Below are 17,746 nucleotides of genomic sequence, written 5' to 3'. Positions count from 1 at the left end.
GTGTTCTCTTCCCTATAATCCAATTGAATTAATCGATCAGAAGAACAAGAACAAGAAGGCATTGTACTTTTAATAGGCCCTACTTCTGTGACCTCTATCTCTATTTATTTTCATTCTTCCCTTTGGTCAGATACTAGAATATAGTATTTTTATTGGACATCCTCCTCACTATTGAAATTAGGGAAAACCGGATCAGTAAACTGTTGCATCTAAGGGAACAAAGTAGCAGATCCCGGGATAAGAAAGATACAGAAATATGGAACTTCACTGCCTTACTTGGAAAGCTAAGCAGGTTATTGACCCACTAATCTTACCTTCCCTCAAACCTTCCACTGAAAAGAGCAGATCCCAGAAAAAAGGATAGTGAATGATCGATTCACCATTGATAGCATTAACCCTAAAAGGAGGGATGAAGCACATGCCACCACATCCACTAAAGAGAAAGAAAAGAGAGGCGCCAGGTCCAAGAAGGTATGGAAAAGGCATTAGAGGTGTTATTCGCTCAAGGTTTTGAACAACAAGTCAGGTAAACCACCAGTTAATACCAACCATGGTTGACTTGATTTTCGATAGATTGCAATGCTTTCAAATTCAGCATGGTTGTGAGATTAATCGTACCCACCCGGCTAGGTCACCTGCGAGACTCGCTAATATACTACTTTCTTTCAGGCAATGAAAAAAATATAGTATCTAGTACCTCACTAACCACTGCTCGCGAGAAGCATGGGAGGAGTCTAGAAGCACGGCGGGAGTCTAGATAGAAGGGTTTTCCATAATGGTGGTTCGTTGCCTCACCGTAATAAGTGCCTTAGTACTTTCGAGTCTAATTAAGGGGCGTGAGTTAGAGGCACAACATTCTTTCTATACAGTCAACTAGCAGCCCTAGCTAATTGAGCATCAATCACTATTTCTCTAAGTCATAATTAGTACCTCCCTTGTGGCGAAACCAATGGTTCACTTGATTTCTAAAGAACAGCTTTCGTCGTATGGCAGGGCCCAGGATATATATGCCCTTCTCTTCATTGCTTTCCTGAAATGCGTAAGTAATCACCTTTGAAATGGTACCAAAAGTCTAGCTCAAATCGTCTATTACAGCCTCGTGGAACCTATTCTTCGACTACTTCTTCCTTCGACTAGCGTGCTTAGATAAAATACAACGGTACCTATATCGCTCGCTGTTGAAATTGTAGTTTAGGTGGACTGTATGTCTTTACATCTTCTCTGGCCGATCGAGGTCTCCAAAGTAAGCAAAAAAAGGAGTATTGACAACCATCTTATGTTGTTTGTCGGGATTCATTCTAACCAGAGTGAGCTCACGGACCACCTTCGAACGAAAGTGAACTCTCTTCCTCTGATCTCTATAATGGGTCTAGTAACCGCTTTAGCTGCTCGTCTCACAATTAAGTTGGTGGGTGCTTGGTCCATCTTCTTATTCCAAAGCTCCGAGATGAATTCAATCTTATCTTACTGGGGCTCTCCCCTTCGGTTTGAAGAAGACCGCGCATGCTTATTCTCAAACTGGTACACACTTTGGTATTCTACCCTGCATCAAAGAATAGGCCTCAACACTTTGAGTGTAAAATCCAGCTACTCTGCTATCGCCTCCTGCGTGAATAGCTTTCGAGTAAGAAAGTTCAAATGCATGTTTACACCTATTGAAGGAATTGAATGGAATAGAGAAAAAGAGTGGTATGGAGACTTGATATTGTACCAATACTTTAAGGTAGTACAGAGGATACTTCATATTGTACCAATACACATTCAAATCACTTTTCTTACAGGATTCAGACTTTAATCAATAAAAGCGCGTACTATTTATTACCACCAGGAATGGAAAAATAGTACTATGTGGATCTGGTGCGACTACGGAAAATGGAGCATTGGTACAACTGATCTTCACAGGAGAGCGGTATGCTTAAAGCCAAGAGTGTGGCTTAAGCACCACCTTACCTTAAGAGCAGTCAAAGCTATAAGCTGGTATATCACCCTACAACAATTTTTAAGCTGGTTTGCCTCCACCATTGGATTTGGTTGCAGCTCACACTGACACCTCGCAGTTTGTGTACAAGGTTGGTAGTCATACTGCTTACCTCCTATTATATGTCGATGACATCATCCTTACAGCCTCCAGTAATGCTTTCCTTCGCCACATTAACCACATGTTAATAGAGAAAAACACTTGTCTTTGATGTGGTTAAATCAACCACTTGCACTATACTTAGGTTAGGCGCAATAGGTGACTTAGGTTGGGTTGTCTGGATCAATCCTACAACGAATAGCTCTCTTTCCTTTTAATGGAACACTCACTAGATTCTGCTAAATCAGGATAACTGCAAAGATAAGCCGGGTCATCCGAAAATCTAGGAAATATTTCCTTGATTTTCATGGCATATTTCCTATCATTTCACAACCTACTTTTTTTCTTAGTTAGATACTATAGCACCTTCCCTTCATGGGGAGATGTTTATATACCATCTAAATTCATTCATTCATTCATTACTTACTTGCTCTTCTTTCCCAGTGATCGGATGTCGGTGTACAAAAGTAGGGGCTCTCCTTTTGACCCCTTTACTTGTGCACGGGCAGTTCTTGGCCGACTGAACATGCCGAAGAACAAGGTCGCCTTTCTCAAAGCTCCGGGCATGAACCTTGCGGCTATGGTAGCAGCGCAAGGCTTGCTAGTAGCGTGCTGCTCTCACAGCCGCCCGGAGACGATCTTCCTCAAGGAGCGTTGCGTCATCTTGCCGCAATCGCTCTTGCTCAAGATCATCATAAGCGAGCACCCGAGTGAGCAACTCCTGGAACATCGAGCATCTTCGCAAGTTTTACCCATAAGGCACGGCTGTCGGGCCTCCCGGCAAGCCACTTTTTGTACAAGCCTTGACGGCAAGGCATGTAACCCTTTGTACAAAGCCAGGGGCGGACCCTGAGCATACATAAACGAAGCGCTGGCGCCCTAAGTTATAGCATGCATGCTAGGTCGAGTCTCTTCCTCGGTTAGGGTTGATAGTGCTTAGTGGCGGCTAACCCCTAGCTTAGAGGCCGAATGCACGTCTCTCTGTTCTTTTCTGTCCTCTTTGGTTCGCAGGGCACATGAGCGCTGGTTTGGGAGAAAGGGAACGGACCAGCGTCCCGACCCCGGCAAACCAAAGTTGCCGGGGGCTGCAAGTACAAGGATCCAACCGCGGCAAGCCAAGGTTGCCGGGGGCTGCAGATCCAGATAAGTCTTTTCTCATCTATCATGCATTTCGGTATGGAACTGGGATATGTGAAACCTCGTTTTATTTCTAGGCTACCGTGCTCCCCTTTTCCCGTACCCAAGGATTATCTCCTAGGTCCAGATTTGGTTGTAGTCGCGGCAGCAAGGAAATGGAACGAGGAGCCTAAGCCCACTTCATCCCTGCCTCCGCCAAGGGCGTGAGAAAGGTCGAGCAGAGTGGGGGGACGGCAAGGCTTGTTGTCGGGCGAAAAACGTTTATCTTAAATAATAACGAGGATTCGCTCCTTGTCGCGGGGTTCACCCACGAAGGAAAAACCCGACAAACATCCCTTTTTCATTAAAAACATCCCGTATAGGTACAGTTCATACAGAGTGAAAAACATGAGCAAGGGGATTACAAGTTCTAAATTTAACGAAAGCCCGAAGGCTTACAAACTAAAAAAAGATAAGATGCCCGTAATCACTTTCTTGTCCCTCTCCTCAGGAGGCAGGTCAAGGAAGCGAAAAGGGGCAAAAGGGGCACCTAGGCGAGCTACGAGCAACAGAAAGCACCAAGAGAACGTCTCGGTGGCCGTCCAAAGGCTGGCTGGTGATGACGGCGCCGAGGGAAGAGCTGGAAGACCAGGCGGCAGGACGTCAATACGTGATGAAGGCGTCGATGCCCGCGTACTCCGACTTGACGGCCTTACCGCCCGCCCTCTTCCTCTTCTGCAGCCTCACAATGCCAGCCACCCAAGGAGGCGACCCCAGGAAGTTCAAGGAGTTGGCTCCTCCCCCAGCAAAGTCTACCGGAGGAGCGGCCAGGTGCAGATGCTGCTGCCGCCGCACCCGCCCAGGCGCGGGGCGTCCGACGCCTAGTCGGACTCGTCCCCGTCATCTGCCCCGTTGTCCTCCTCATCACTCTCGCTTGAGGAAGAGTTTCCGTCATCGGAAGAGCTCTCCACGCAGCACTTCAGGCGAGTTCCAAGCTCTCCAAAGACCTTGACGGAGAGTAGGCCGTTCTCCATTAATTTGAAGTAGAGAACGAGCCCCACCGTCAAGCTGCGGATGCGAGCGAACGTCTTCCATCCGCGACGGAGGTACATGACATGGGGGGCGGGGAAGTCGACGGCGACCCGCGTACCGCCATTCCCGCAGCCCCTCATGTGTAGCCTGAGGGTCTGGGGCGGATCAAGCTCCATCTCCCGAGCGAACGGAGTGGGGAGACAAAGACGACGACGTGGAGGCCGGTGCAGCCTAATGAAGAATTCGCGGGGCTGGTCTCCAACGTGACCCTCCATCGGAGGGGCATCGCTGGCGGGGGCGAGGCCGGTGCGCCGCCCCGTCCGCCTCTTCCCCGAACAGCTCAACGACCAAGGCCTCGCCCGCGGCCTCACGGCTGGCTCCACCACCACGGGCTCTTGGGGAGGAGGGACGCACTGTCGAGCGGCGACCCTCGCCACCATTGTCGAAGGACCGGGGTTCCCTTTCTCCATGGCGGATGAGAGGAGGAAGCAGAAGCAAGAAAAGATAGAAGATAGAAGAGTGCGGGATGCCATTCCCCCTCCCTCTCCTTATAAAGGGGCGGGCTCGGGGCTCGGCCGCCCCGCTCAGCCAATCCAGCCACCAAGGGCGCAGGGAATCAGGACTGACCCGCTGCCCCAACCAGCAACGGCCTGGTTTCCCGCCTCCACCGCTTGCCACCCCAAGCGCATAGAGGACGCGTGGAGAACGTGCAGAATCGAGGGGACGGGTGAAGCGACCTTTCCCCGCCCCATGATCATGGGGTGTGGACGCCTTGAAGACCGCGACCAGGCCCCGCTCAGTAAATGGGTCGCGCCTTTGCGCCCTTCCCTCCTCATGGGGAGGGCGCGAGCCGCCCCTGTGTCGCGATGTGACGCATGTGTGCGGGAATCACCCCACGCATGCCCCCCCATGTCACACACGCTTCTCCATGACGCGCATTCAATGCGAGTCGCGGGGAAGCGCAGCGGACAAAAACAGTTACCGCGGTAAAATCCGCCCCGCCTTTCCCCGCACCGTTCCGGGCCTGGCCCAACAACGTGTCGCGCTTATGTGTGGCCCAGGCCCGGGGGCTCCTGTCGGTGTACAAAAGTAGGGGCTCTCCTTTTGACCCCTTTACTTGTGCACGGGCAGTCAGAGCCACGCGCCACGGACGGACGCAGTAGGGCAAAGGAGGGGAGATGGAGAGAAGCCGAAGGCGCAAGACAAACAAGGCAACGCCAAAGACCGAGACCATAGAGAGCAGATGGACGAAGCAGGTTTCCCCGGCAAGCCCCTTGCCGGGGCGGCTCGCCCACACCAGCGGAGTGAGCCACCCTCGAACCCACGGTCTCCAACACCATCAACTACGTTGGGCCAGGGCTTGGGAGGAACCTCCATGGTGGTATGCGGATCTTTGTGAAGACAAAGAATATTCAAGATCAGATGAGGATTGGAAGGCAACGATCCTCGACGAGATCCTTGCCGAGGAAACCCGCAAGACCCCTGGCAAGATCCTTGCCGGGGACGATGGCGCGCCACGGCAAGACCCTTGATGGGCCACCCGACAAGGCCCTTGCCAAGGGCGCCAGCGGGGCCACTGCCAGGCCCGCACCAACCAAGTCTCCACCGTCGTTCACATGCAGCTCCCAGCCCAACCAGCTGGGCAGGCATCTGCGTGGCAACATGCAGCTTCCAGGCCAACTCAGCACACGCCTGCATGGCGGCATGCAGATCTTCGTGAAGGCTCCACCACCGCGCCACCTCAGCTGCTTGCCTGCCTACATGGCGCCGCATGCATCGCTGACCAGGGCGCGTGTCGAAGCGAGGAGGAGTGGTGACGGACAGGACGGGCCTCGCTCCCGTCCCCGATAAAGCGAGAGGACACCTAAGCTACGCATTAAATGCGTATCGTCCTGTAATGTGAGCGATAAGCTCATAGCACTGTAGGCCTTTCCACCTCCTGTGTGCCACTGTGGCAGCCCCGTTCGACTATAAAAGGAGGCCCATGGCGTACTGGGGAAGGATTCGGCTCTTTTGAACCACGCGGCCATCATAGCTAGTTCAAGAGCTCAAGAACACTCAATACATCCACCAAAGCAGGACTAGGGTTTTACGCATCCTCGCGGCCCGAACCTGGGTAAACGATCCTTGTGCTGATTGCTAATCCTGCTCTTCTCACAACCCTGCGCCCCGGCAACCGTAGTAGGGATTCTTGTGATCCCATAGGTGTCGTTTCCCACCGACATCGGAATAGGGATTTCCATGGATTGTAGGCCCTCGATTGTAATGATGGTATCAATGAAAGATGAAATAACATGATACTATTTAAAGCAATGGTTGATAGAGCGAGGTCTAACCCTTATTGGGTAGACCGAGAAGCAAACCACTAAGCAACTGGACTGCAGCCCCGAGAAAACAAGCAGTTCGGAAAAGCAAGTCAGGAATACGATGGCGATGCAGCAACGATACGCATTCCCGCAAGGGGTAGTGAAAAGGCATTAGGGGGAAGAGATAGGTTTCTTATTCTAAGCCAAATTACTATACCATAAGGAGATTGCCATTTTGAGATGGCACTTGAGAGGGCACTTTAAAGTGATTGAACCCACTTTCCATGTTAGTTTAAGCAAGAATATCGCTAGGGACCAAAGTAGTGAAAATGGCAGCTCCATTTTCCAAAACTTTCTGTCTCATAAGACTGTGAAACCACATACTTTGACATTCCCCTTGGGAAATAGGGAAAAACAGGCCCCGGATTCCGATAACTTATGTCTCGCCTAGTGGAAAAGTACACAATTAACTAAGAAGATTGGAAGGTGGTACGAAAATACTCATCGGGTATTTCGTTCTAGCAGTCATGATATAGCTTCTAGCTTTGACCGCTCTTAAGGTGCCCGCACTCTTGGCTTGAATCACCGACTAGTGTTTCGGTTTAACCGAAAAGCAGAATCCTATCATTTCACTACTCGACAGAGGCTCCTCATTCATTCATCGGATAGGACGCCCCATCTATGGACCAAGAGAACGAGATATTGACTTTATTTACAACTGTAACTACATTCTCACATTTCTTTTTTGATCTCATGACTTTTTATGCGATCGGAAAATGAATGAGATCAGAAAGATAGGCGGACGACTTGACCATAAGGTCGGATGTTTCCGTGAGCAGTAAGCAACGGATCTCCCTTTTTTGGGGGAAAACTGGTGGTCCTTTTGGCGTGTTAATTCTTTCGTCGGGGCGGCCTTCTTCGTTCGGTAGATCCGGTCGAGGTGGTTTTCGTTTACCAGCGCGTAGGTGGTCTAAGTGCCTATGACCGAGTCTTTCTGGCCCCTGTGAACATATTTTCTTAATGTATTAAAGAGGGCCTCTCTAACCGGTGAAAAGTGGTAGGTGTCCACTAACGGCTATTCCTGGCTCGGCTCCGATAACGCAATTCCGGGAGGAGTCGGTAGTTGGGCACTGGATCCCTTCGGACCTAGAGAACGTGTGACACTGGATCGGGGTTTGGTGAACCAACAGGTCGCTCCTTTAGTTGAAGTGTTGGGCCCCTTTTTCGTTGCCTAGGTTACACCTTCGGAATACCCGAGACGGGGATTTTGCTCTATTCCCCCCAATCTTCAGTTTACGCCACGCCGACTCTCCATCGTGGAATTAGACCAAGGGTCGAAGACCCATACCATAGGATCCCGTCTCCTGTATCTTATCTTTCACGCACAGGAGATCGAGACACAGCCTTAGGGCTATGGGGAAAGTGGATCGATTGCCCTAGAATTACAACTACGTAGAGGGTCTCTACAAGTCTATAAATAAGTTCCAAAAAATTGATCGGTAGTAGTCCGGTCGCACCCGAACAATAATATTCCAGAGGGAAATGCACCTAAGATCAAATATTTTGAGTTGACTTCCATGGAAAATTCAGAATTTCTTGTTGATGCTGCGATCACATAAAAACATAAACTGTGAAGCTCAATAGCTAAATACATGGCAATTAAATCATGAGCCGGGATCATTAAGAGCATACTGCGAGTAGGAAGTGGAATTAATACAATGAATTCAGAAGCATCAAACCTCTCTTTTTCAAAAAAATTGAAACACATCGAAATGGTACCAACCGTACTTAATAATATAAGGATTTGGCAGAAATATGTAAAATTGTCCCTCCTAAAAAATTATTCTAGAATAAATGGGCAATAGTTAGGAGAGGTGCGCTAGCGGCGAGCAGAAGCAAGGTTATTAGATACCGAAGGAAAGCCCGGCCAGAACCACACGTGCAAGTTTCCCTGCATGTGGCTCGTCCGTGATAACTTCTTCGGATTTGCGTGAACTAGCGGACCGATCACTAAGTGGTTAGTACCTCCAGCATAAGCGAACCTTTTAGAACTGGTTAGGAATGGGCACCACTATCCCAGCCCGGATCCAACTAGGTTCTATTGATCATGTCCCCTTCCCAACAGTTGTATCTTGTCTTGGGGCGTCTTTCTTTGGCTTTACTATCAAGCCAGACGCGGCACCCTTTCGCATTATCATCTACCGCCCTTTCTTTCCTCCCGTCCCTTCACGCATGAAGATCGTCGTATGTATGTTCGACTTCGGTTGCCGGTGCAATAGAATTGCGGGAGTATATTATGGCAGGATCAGTCACCTGGGCAAACCAAAACCCTCCTCCAAGAAGAATTGTGCTATGCCCCCCACCCGATATCCCTATAGAGCGAAAGAGCTACCTGGTGATCCCTAGGTTGCAACACGTCCGGTCGTTAACTCCTCGCTAGCTGCCGCCATTTCTAGGACCAACCGCCTCAGCTGCATGCACAAGTACCTACGTAGTGTAGTGTCGGTCGCACATTCATAATAGCGTTCTTACTCATGTGCCTTCCTGAACCAGGGGAGTTCCCTTGCTCCTGCTGCGTATGATTAGCCGGCCTTGCGGCGGCAAAAGGATTAGGACGTCCCCCCATGCTAAGGTTCCCTGCGGTCCCGCCGCATTAGGTTAGGGAGCTGGGCAAAAATAGCTCCTCCGCATCCCAAGCGCGCTGCCCTCCTAGGCGTGCAACACTAAGTAATCCAAGCCAACCCACATTACTAACTAACGGTGGATAATCATCTTTCTTAGAGGTACTAAATACAACTCCATGAATGAGCAAAATGAAGGTTGCGTTAATGATAAAGATCTCCTGATAAACCTCTAAAAAAAGATTGAACATGTGGTTCCGAGTTTTGATAACTTCTTCTATTTTCATTTCCTCCGTCTTCCAAATCGCAGAGTTAATTCAAAAGCCTAGGTGTTATTACTGAGTTGCTGCTCTTTTTTCTCTAATTCCCTTCTCAGATCCTCCGACTACTCCTCCTTATCCTACTCACTCGAAGTTTCGTTGGTCATTTATTGTTTTTTTAGCCTCTTTGACAAAGTTAGTAAGAAGAAAAATCTCGATCTTCAGTACACTTCACACCCACACAATCTCTATTTGAAACTAACACTGCATTTCCAGATAGCGAGTGATCGCTCAGCAATGATACCGCGCCGGACGAAGTACCTATCCCTGGGGACCACGCTTTTTTACTTGTTTCCTTATTTTTCTTTCGATACGAAATTTAGACGATTTCGTTTGTGTTCATGTTGGCGATTTCAGATGTGAATGAGGCCGGTCGTCTCCCCTTCCTACGGGTTCCCCAGTGACACATCAACCACGCCCCTTCCTTTTCTCCGATCATAAATAACCTGATCTCTTTCTTTCTAATTCATACCCTTCTTTCTAATTTAAAAAAGAAAGGGGCGGTAAGGCAGGCTCGCAACTTACAAAGGGCACTCACTGCTCGCAGGCCTGCTCTTTCTATTATGATTTCTATGTCTATGAAAGCTCCTTTGACTCCAGCCCCATAAGCTATTCTTTCACCTGCACCAGCTCTTGGTCTTTGTCCAGGACAAAGATATCGCAATAGTGGAATAAGGAAGTGCAAGTTGGCGATTGAAGCAAAGGAAAGATCAAGCCGAAGAGGATACCTGGGGCCATCTAAGACGGTTCTAGTAAATAGCTTACACGATTGATCAGGCTCATCAACCTATGGAACCTCACGCTATGTTGCTATGATTCTTTTCTCACGAAAGCATGTCGGGCGAAGGAATAAAACGCGTACAACACTAGCAAGAAGAGACTTGCCAAAGAATTCGATGCCTCACAGGATCCTGCAAAAGCGGAGTCTAAAAAAGCACGAGTCGGGTCGGCGGTTTCAGATTCAGATAGTTCAGTTCAATCATCATCTGACACCTTTCGGTGCCATTCCTTTTGAAACTGGCGTTTCTTTTGTAAAAGAATTCGATGCCCCTGTGAAAAACCGAGTCAAGAAAGAGGTAAGGGCAGGGTCAGAGGCGGAACAGACATTCAAAGCAATTGAACCATAGATCCAGCTTTGCAGGACAAGCATAACGAAAGTAAGCATTTGGCCAGACATTCAAATAGACCCTATATCTAGAAATCCATCATCCCTGTTTGAACGGTCTAAGCATCATATCTTTTTCTTTTCATTTCCGCTGCATCGTCCGGACATCAGAAATAGCTGCATTAGCAGCATCTCGCTACAACTCCCTTGGCAACCCTAGCACCAACAGGAACAACTCAGTTCAAGCTAGCAACAACTAACAATTTATACTTCCTCGAACAAGAGCTTGCTTTTAGTTCACGTTAGCTACATTCGTTTTAATAGAAAGATGGGAAAGTCTAGGTTAGCAGAAGACTATGCTTGTGCCACAAACTTATTGCTTCGGAGAAGCATTTCTTCAATGAATCTCACTCAGTACAGTATTCATAAGGGACCAGTATCTAAATATTCTGTTCTAACATTCCTATTTTGGTTGGAAGTTTCTCCAATGAAAGAGCACAACCCTTTCCATCACTTCTATACATACTGGCATTCGGAGCTAGGAGCAGAGAAGAGAAGTCAATCGGAAGAATCGTAAAAGCCTGGAGCTCAAACATTGCGTTCTACACTTTACTTTTGTTTTGTATCTCTGAATCAGAAGTGAAAAGAAATCAGCTCATCCACGGCTAACTAAACAGGGCGAAACTAGCTCTTCTTTGGTTTCCCTGGGTCCAAGTTGGGGCAAAACCTGCTCTTTTCCCTCAAAAAGACTATCGTACTAGGTGGCGCGACACGCGACATAGGTAGTAATGTAGTGATTTTGGGCCCAATTCATACTTCTTTTTTGATTGGAATTCTTATCCTAGCTCGGCCTACTCGCGAGATGTTAGCCTTCAGCCTGATTACATAAAGCATAGCACTTCTAATCGATTTGAATATTCCATTCCCTATTTCCTTGAGCGCTTTCACCATTAACCCATGGGTGCCAAGACCATCCCCCCGGCTCTTTCTTCTTCTACTTCATATAATAGAACACAAGGATCGAACCTAATTTGCTTTAGGTCTGTTTACTTTTTAATGCCGTCTACGGAGAGACAAGATGAGAGAGGAGAGAGGAAGCTGAACGACAAGAGCTGACGAAGTCCAATCAAGCTGAGGCCTGGAAAGAGTTAAGAAAAACACCTTCTACCTGCATTCATGGGTGCTCAATGATAGATTCCACATCAAGATAGGCAAAGCGGGATACAGGTCATTTATTACCTCAAAGAAAACAAGAAACGGGTCTTTTCTAATCACGGAACACGAGAATAGGTACACGCTGCTTTTTTGGAGTCTATAGGGGAAAGGTACACAATGATTTTTTGGAGTCTATAGGGGAAGATTCCACCAGCCCCAATTGCTTTGGGTGAGAGATCGAACCTCCACTTGTTTCTGGTTTCTGCTTTCTCCCTAGGGAAAGAAGATATGATACTTTTCGAAGAATGCAATCCCCGCATTTCGGCCCTGCTCTACAAATCAACATTTGAAGATCTACGGGTCACCATAGTCTTCTAATCCACTAATAAGATTCCGCGCTCGAGCTGATGTGATCTGAACGAAAAGATAGATACATCCGAGCTACCCAAGGATATGGTCTGGGTACCGATCTGCTAGGATAAGGGGGAGATCCTAGTACTCAAAAGGCTGGGTAAATTTCGAAATTAAGCGGAGGAAATCCACCAATAAGAGAGTAATAGAAAATACTGTTATCATGAAGAAATTCTTTCAATCCATAAGAAGATACTTAATATGTTATACAATAGAGATGGGGAAAAAGATGATGATAAAAAACTCCACAATAATAAGAAATCGAAGAAAAAAGATATAACGGATGAGGAAGGAGCTAAAGAACCTATCGACAATGATGCATCTAGTGGCAGTAATGATGCATCTACTTCTACTTCCCCTAACCCTAACGATGGTTCTAGTTCCACTAATGATGGAACAAATCCAATGTGAAAACTAGTGCACCTAAGCATGACGATTATTGTATAATCCACCATTTTATATGGGGTGGTGGTAGTTCAAACAGTGGAGATAGTTCCAACAGTGGTTGGACTTCCTACTTGAATTCACCTATTGATAGATTTGTGAAAAATCGAAAAACATTTACCAATTTAGATCAGAGAGGTCTAAATGGTTTTATTGCCAAAATAATAGGGTTTATAGGTCCAACAACAATTGTGCTTCCATTCTTTTATAACAGTTGGATGCCGAGGATAGGTTTGTTTTCCATGTTTGTTAGAGAGCCACACGACTTTCACATAGGAGTTAGCGTATGACCATATACCATGTTTCACAATTATGGAACTCTAGTTATGGAATATGTATATATAAAATATTTGTTCCATGCTCAGGTAGGCTGGCGACAATATAAATGTATATATTTGATAAGTTTAAAGAAATAAATGATTCGCTAGGTTTATTTTTTTATCGATAATATTTACTTAAGGGATACTTTTGACGTTATTCAGCGATCCTCACATAGCGGTCTTGGTTTGAAATCCCTTTTGAAACGTGAAATCATAAACAATTTGGTTGAAGTAGTAATACCATTTTCTGATGAGAATTCTAAGTCGTATGTGTATGGTTATTTTGCTTTTCTAGTATAGGCAGGGTTATTTTGTACTGTCTGGTATAAGTATATACCTTGGGATCCATATATAAAACCTACTGATTTAGCTCCACCATCACCGGATGTATTTAACACCTATCATGCCGATCTCATGGATTATAAGAAGGTCACATACCTGATTACTAAGGAGATTGTCCAAACAAACTATGGTAGACACCTTTAAACAGCCATCATTTAACGAAGTAGTAAATTCGAATGACTACAACCTTGATCAATCTGATCACAAAGTGAGTTTTTCATGCTTATGCACTGGTATCATGGTTTCTATGTTGTTAGTAACAAAAACACTTCATCCACATTAAACAGTACTGCATAGATACAAGTTTAGCACAATGAATTTCTGAGTTATTTCACACAAGGAATTTACAAGCTAATGAAAATCAATAGATTTATAGGATATCTATCTAAATATGGCTCCTATCGTTTAAGGTTAGTAAATACATACTAGGAAATGCTCTTCAGGGATACCAGAACTGGAAGATCCTTTCAAGGGGAAACAGGACCTTAATAAGCGCCATCCCGAGACTTGGACTCGAGGGATGGTAAGATCAATAGGAGAAGGAGATATGATACAATTACTATGATCAGGATACCTCATATGAGCCATACTTATACAGGGAATCAATCGCGTGAGGGTGTTGTTGATAGAGCGAGCTCTGGCCAGGAGAGGCTAGAGCGAGTGATAGCAACGGAAAGGTAAGATCAAGAAGGAAACAAGGCTTAAGAGGACCCTAATGTACCAATACTTTAGGCATTCCAACTTCCAATACATACTTATCATGGAATGAAATCCAAGAGGAGCAAGCATATCACTGCGAATAGCTAGCTGAAATCAAGGGTGCTATCACAATATTCAATGGAATCGTTACATCAGAATAAGATAGACCCGCTTCGATGCTGTATTCAGTATGTCAGCTAGGAGCCAGAACTCACTATGCCATAGTCATACAATAAAAATGTGTATTAACAGCAATATCTAGACAGGCAGGATGGATTAATTATGTTGATGGCCAAGATAAGGTGCTCAAAGGGGAAGCACTCTTCATCAAGTAATGACCCTTGGGGCGGGTACTGCGAAAAGAAAGCAACGCATAAGCTCTTGTTCCTAATACGGTTCGAAAGTAGTGCACAGAAAAGCGGTACTTCGGTCGGAAAGAAAGCTGCAGGAGGGTTAGTGCTAAAATCTTCTTGTTCGGATGGTTGAGAGAAGGAGGTGTGTCCTATGGCAGATACACCGATTGATCGAGAGGCCTCAAGGCCACCGGAGGGAGAAATAGTGATAGCAACACTTACAAGGAATGCTGGGATAAGTTGGGAAGAAGGCAAAGATACTGGCGACTAGATCCTTGTGGCAGATTGGAAGATACCGATATCTCTATTTCAATTTGTTGATTGATGGTTTAAGGAAATGGCAGTGGTCCAAATCTTGCACATTTGCTGTTACTTCTATGTATACGTTCCTTGCTCAGGTGTGGCCCAGCTTTCATATCTTATTGGGATAGCTACATTGCCCTGGACGGGTATTGTGAAGGAAGGAAACACCTTGTCCGAGTCAGGCGATGCTAAAGGATGGATTAAAAAACTCATGGATGCTATCTCTGTTATTGCTGCTTAATGCCCTATTTATACCGATCTAGCTTATAGCTGGGATTTCTAGAAAGATAAGCTGATGTAGCCCTCAGGGATGGAGTGCCTAAACTAACCTTCCTGAACAGAAGTAGCAGAGGTAGAAGATATGTAAATCGTACCATCAAGGGGAAATGCACTATTGTTATGCTTGGGCCAGGTTAGCTGATCAAGGGAATATTCCTATCGGAAGAACAATCAGAAAATAAGAAGATAGTTAGTTGGCACTTTTCACACAAGAACCTCTTTTCGTATTAAGCACGGGAGTCGTAAGGAAAGACCTCTGCGTAGCTATCAGAATGAATTAATGAACAAAATAAACGAATTCCGGTGAAACCAAGGCGAATTTATGAGCCAGCAGTGGGAAAAAGATGCCAAGTACTGAGATGCAACATTATGAATGGTGCGATCAGAAGCCTTACTATTTACTCAAAATTGACTCAAATGGTTGACTGAACTTCACAGAGGACTAAAGCCGGGAACTTAAACTAATTGTTTTGCCTTTCCACTTCCCAATTGACTCTCATAAAAGGCTAGGCTAGCTCTTCACATCGCACCTGATCCCGAATCATTTGCTCTGTTCAGGGGATCAATAGTGGCTATTAAGCTTTTCCCTTTCTATATATTCTTGAGAATAAGTAAATACCATCCTTTTTCCTGTCAGCATCTCTCTATCTGACAGTAAATATTGCTTCCAATAGATCAGGCACTAGGTTATTAAAGTATGGATATGCCATATAATAAGGCCTCAAGTTTTTTTAGCGCAAAAGAAAAGCCGATTCCAAATTTTCTATTTCCCAACAAGTCTATGAGAGTCCTATTACGGATCCTCTGATCTTTAGCTTGAATGGTCGTGTTTTTATATAATTAGGTCTTTCTTCTGAGCTCTTCTATTACGGTACGGAAAAAGAAAACCTACACTCTCAAAGAATGGGTAAAATGACTTCAAGCTAGGGGAGCCTACACTCTCTAACTACCTATACTACGCCCCCATTGATTGGAAACCCTCGGGGAAAATGATCCCGTAAACAAAGGAATTATACAGTACGAAATAGCAAAAAAACAGACTAATTCGATTCTAAAAAATCAATAATGGATATTTTATTCTGCTTAAATTGTCCCGACAAGGAGAGATATTCAATATTTGAATTAGATTGGATTTCGTAGTATACCAATGTGAGCCAAACTATTACTATTTCATCTAACTTGAATAACCAAGGACTGAATTTGACTATGGATTCTGATAACTCGAGAAGTTTTTATTTGGTTATGATCCAAAAAGAAAAAGAAAGGTTTAACAAGCCATGAGAAAATAGAGTAAAGTAACCATACGTTCTGTTTGCATAACGTGTATACGCCACGCCATACAATCGAAATAGAAACATGGGACAATTCTAGAATTTGGAATAGATCCGTGGGGATGAGAGAAGCTGTTGTTGTTGAGAAATATGAAATTGGAAAGGAAGTCAAACTCCCTATGGAACCTGTGATCGGTTGTACCTGTACTTTAGTGATACGAAAACTCGCTATTCACTCAGTTTCTGGTCAATAATAAGATTATGTAGGAGAGATGGCCGAGTGGTTCAAGGCGTAGCATTGGAACTGCTATGTAGTCTTTCGTTTACCGAGGGTTCGAATCCCTCTCTTTCCGTTTTTGTTAATTCACCAATGTTACCGACCACAATGAAATTTCTAGTAAGAGGAAAATCCGTCGACTTTCTAAATCGTGAGGGCTCAAGTCAAGTCCCTCTATCCCCAATAAAAAGCCCATTTTACTTCCTAACTATTGTACCAACCTCCATTTTTAATTAATGGTTCAAACAAGATTCACTATCTTTCTTATTCTACTCTTTCACAAACGGATCCGAACTGACTTCTTTGGATCTTATCCCATTCATACAAATGAACATATTATAGTATAGGCAAGTAATCCCTATTATTATGTAAGTCATTCACAATTCATATCATTATCCTGATATTTACTAAGTCCAATTTGAGAATACTTTTTTCTTTTTTAGTCCCTTTAATTGACATAGATACAAGTACTCTACTAGGATGATGCACAATAAATAGTCAGGATAGCTCAGTTGGTAGAGCAGAGGATTGAAAATCCTCGTGTCACCAGTTCAAATATGGTTCCTGGCACAGAACGAACAATGAATGCCTTTTCGGGAAAGAAAAGGGCCACATATTTTTTATAGGGAAAAGCTATTTTTAAGGGGAAGAATCATCAACAAAAAATCTAGGAAAGAACAACGAAGGAAAAACGTGAAATAACAAGTGGTTTCCCTGAACGGAATAGCAGAAATTCCATACGTTGATTACCAATGTTACATGTCTTTCCTTAAGCTGGAGTACTTTGAGTTAGAAGGCCTACTTTATTCGTCCTTTTAAAGCCTACTTATTCGTCTAGCTATTTCCAATTCTAATAAATAACCCGATCATGTCATATCTTGGAAAACCCTAAGACTACCCGAGGCTGTACCCTACAGTGTTACCTCTAGTCTATACTTGTGTATACGTTGCCTTCTGGGGTGGCAAGCTAGAACCAAGTAGTCTAGGTATCAATTCCAATTTAAGTCAACGATCCTCATTTTCTCCAACATTAAGAAGATTATTGGTAAGGTGACCAACCATCACGCAGGATTCTGGGTCGGAGTAGCACCTCTTGCCTGATATATACAGGTCGTTACTGGCGATTCGTTTGTGCCCTATGGTGTTCAATTGCCCGTTTGTTCCCTCCCCCTCGGGACGGGTCAACCTACTTTTCCCGCTCAGGCGCTCCAAAATGCTCTGACTAGACCGCCGACACCCATGATTTGTCCATCATTCAAAATGGCATTTCGTAAGGGCTCATAAGGTAGGAGGAATCAAAGATCCTCCGTGCACT

The 17,746-nt window shown here is 45.3% G+C and overlaps 1 long non-coding RNA gene and 2 other non-coding genes across 3 annotated transcripts; 2 read left to right on the top strand and 1 right to left on the bottom strand.

The window, feature by feature from the left end:
* Positions 1-10,925, bottom strand: LOC123048613 (uncharacterized). Its single transcript, XR_006423335.1, has 3 exons — positions 10,793-10,925; positions 6,348-6,351; positions 1-12 (listed from the first exon to the last, which is right to left on the bottom strand). It is a non-coding gene; the product is annotated as an uncharacterized lncRNA (long non-coding RNA).
* A 5,495-nt stretch (positions 10,926-16,420) lies between these two features.
* On the top strand, positions 16,421-16,507 carry TRNAS-GGA (transfer RNA serine (anticodon GGA)). Its single transcript has one exon. It is a non-coding gene; the product is annotated as a tRNA-Ser (tRNA).
* Positions 16,508-16,928: 421 nt separating this feature from the next.
* On the top strand, positions 16,929-17,001 carry TRNAF-GAA (transfer RNA phenylalanine (anticodon GAA)). Its single transcript has one exon. It is a non-coding gene; the product is annotated as a tRNA-Phe (tRNA).
* Positions 17,002-17,746: the final 745 nt, after the last annotated feature.

This window comes from Triticum aestivum, chromosome 2D (genome assembly GCF_018294505.1).
Source record: "Triticum aestivum cultivar Chinese Spring chromosome 2D, IWGSC CS RefSeq v2.1, whole genome shotgun sequence".
Classification (NCBI taxonomy): domain Eukaryota; kingdom Viridiplantae; phylum Streptophyta; class Magnoliopsida; order Poales; family Poaceae; genus Triticum; species Triticum aestivum.
The sequence above is the reverse complement of the archived record's forward strand: the minus strand, read 5'-3'. Positions and strand labels throughout refer to the sequence as shown.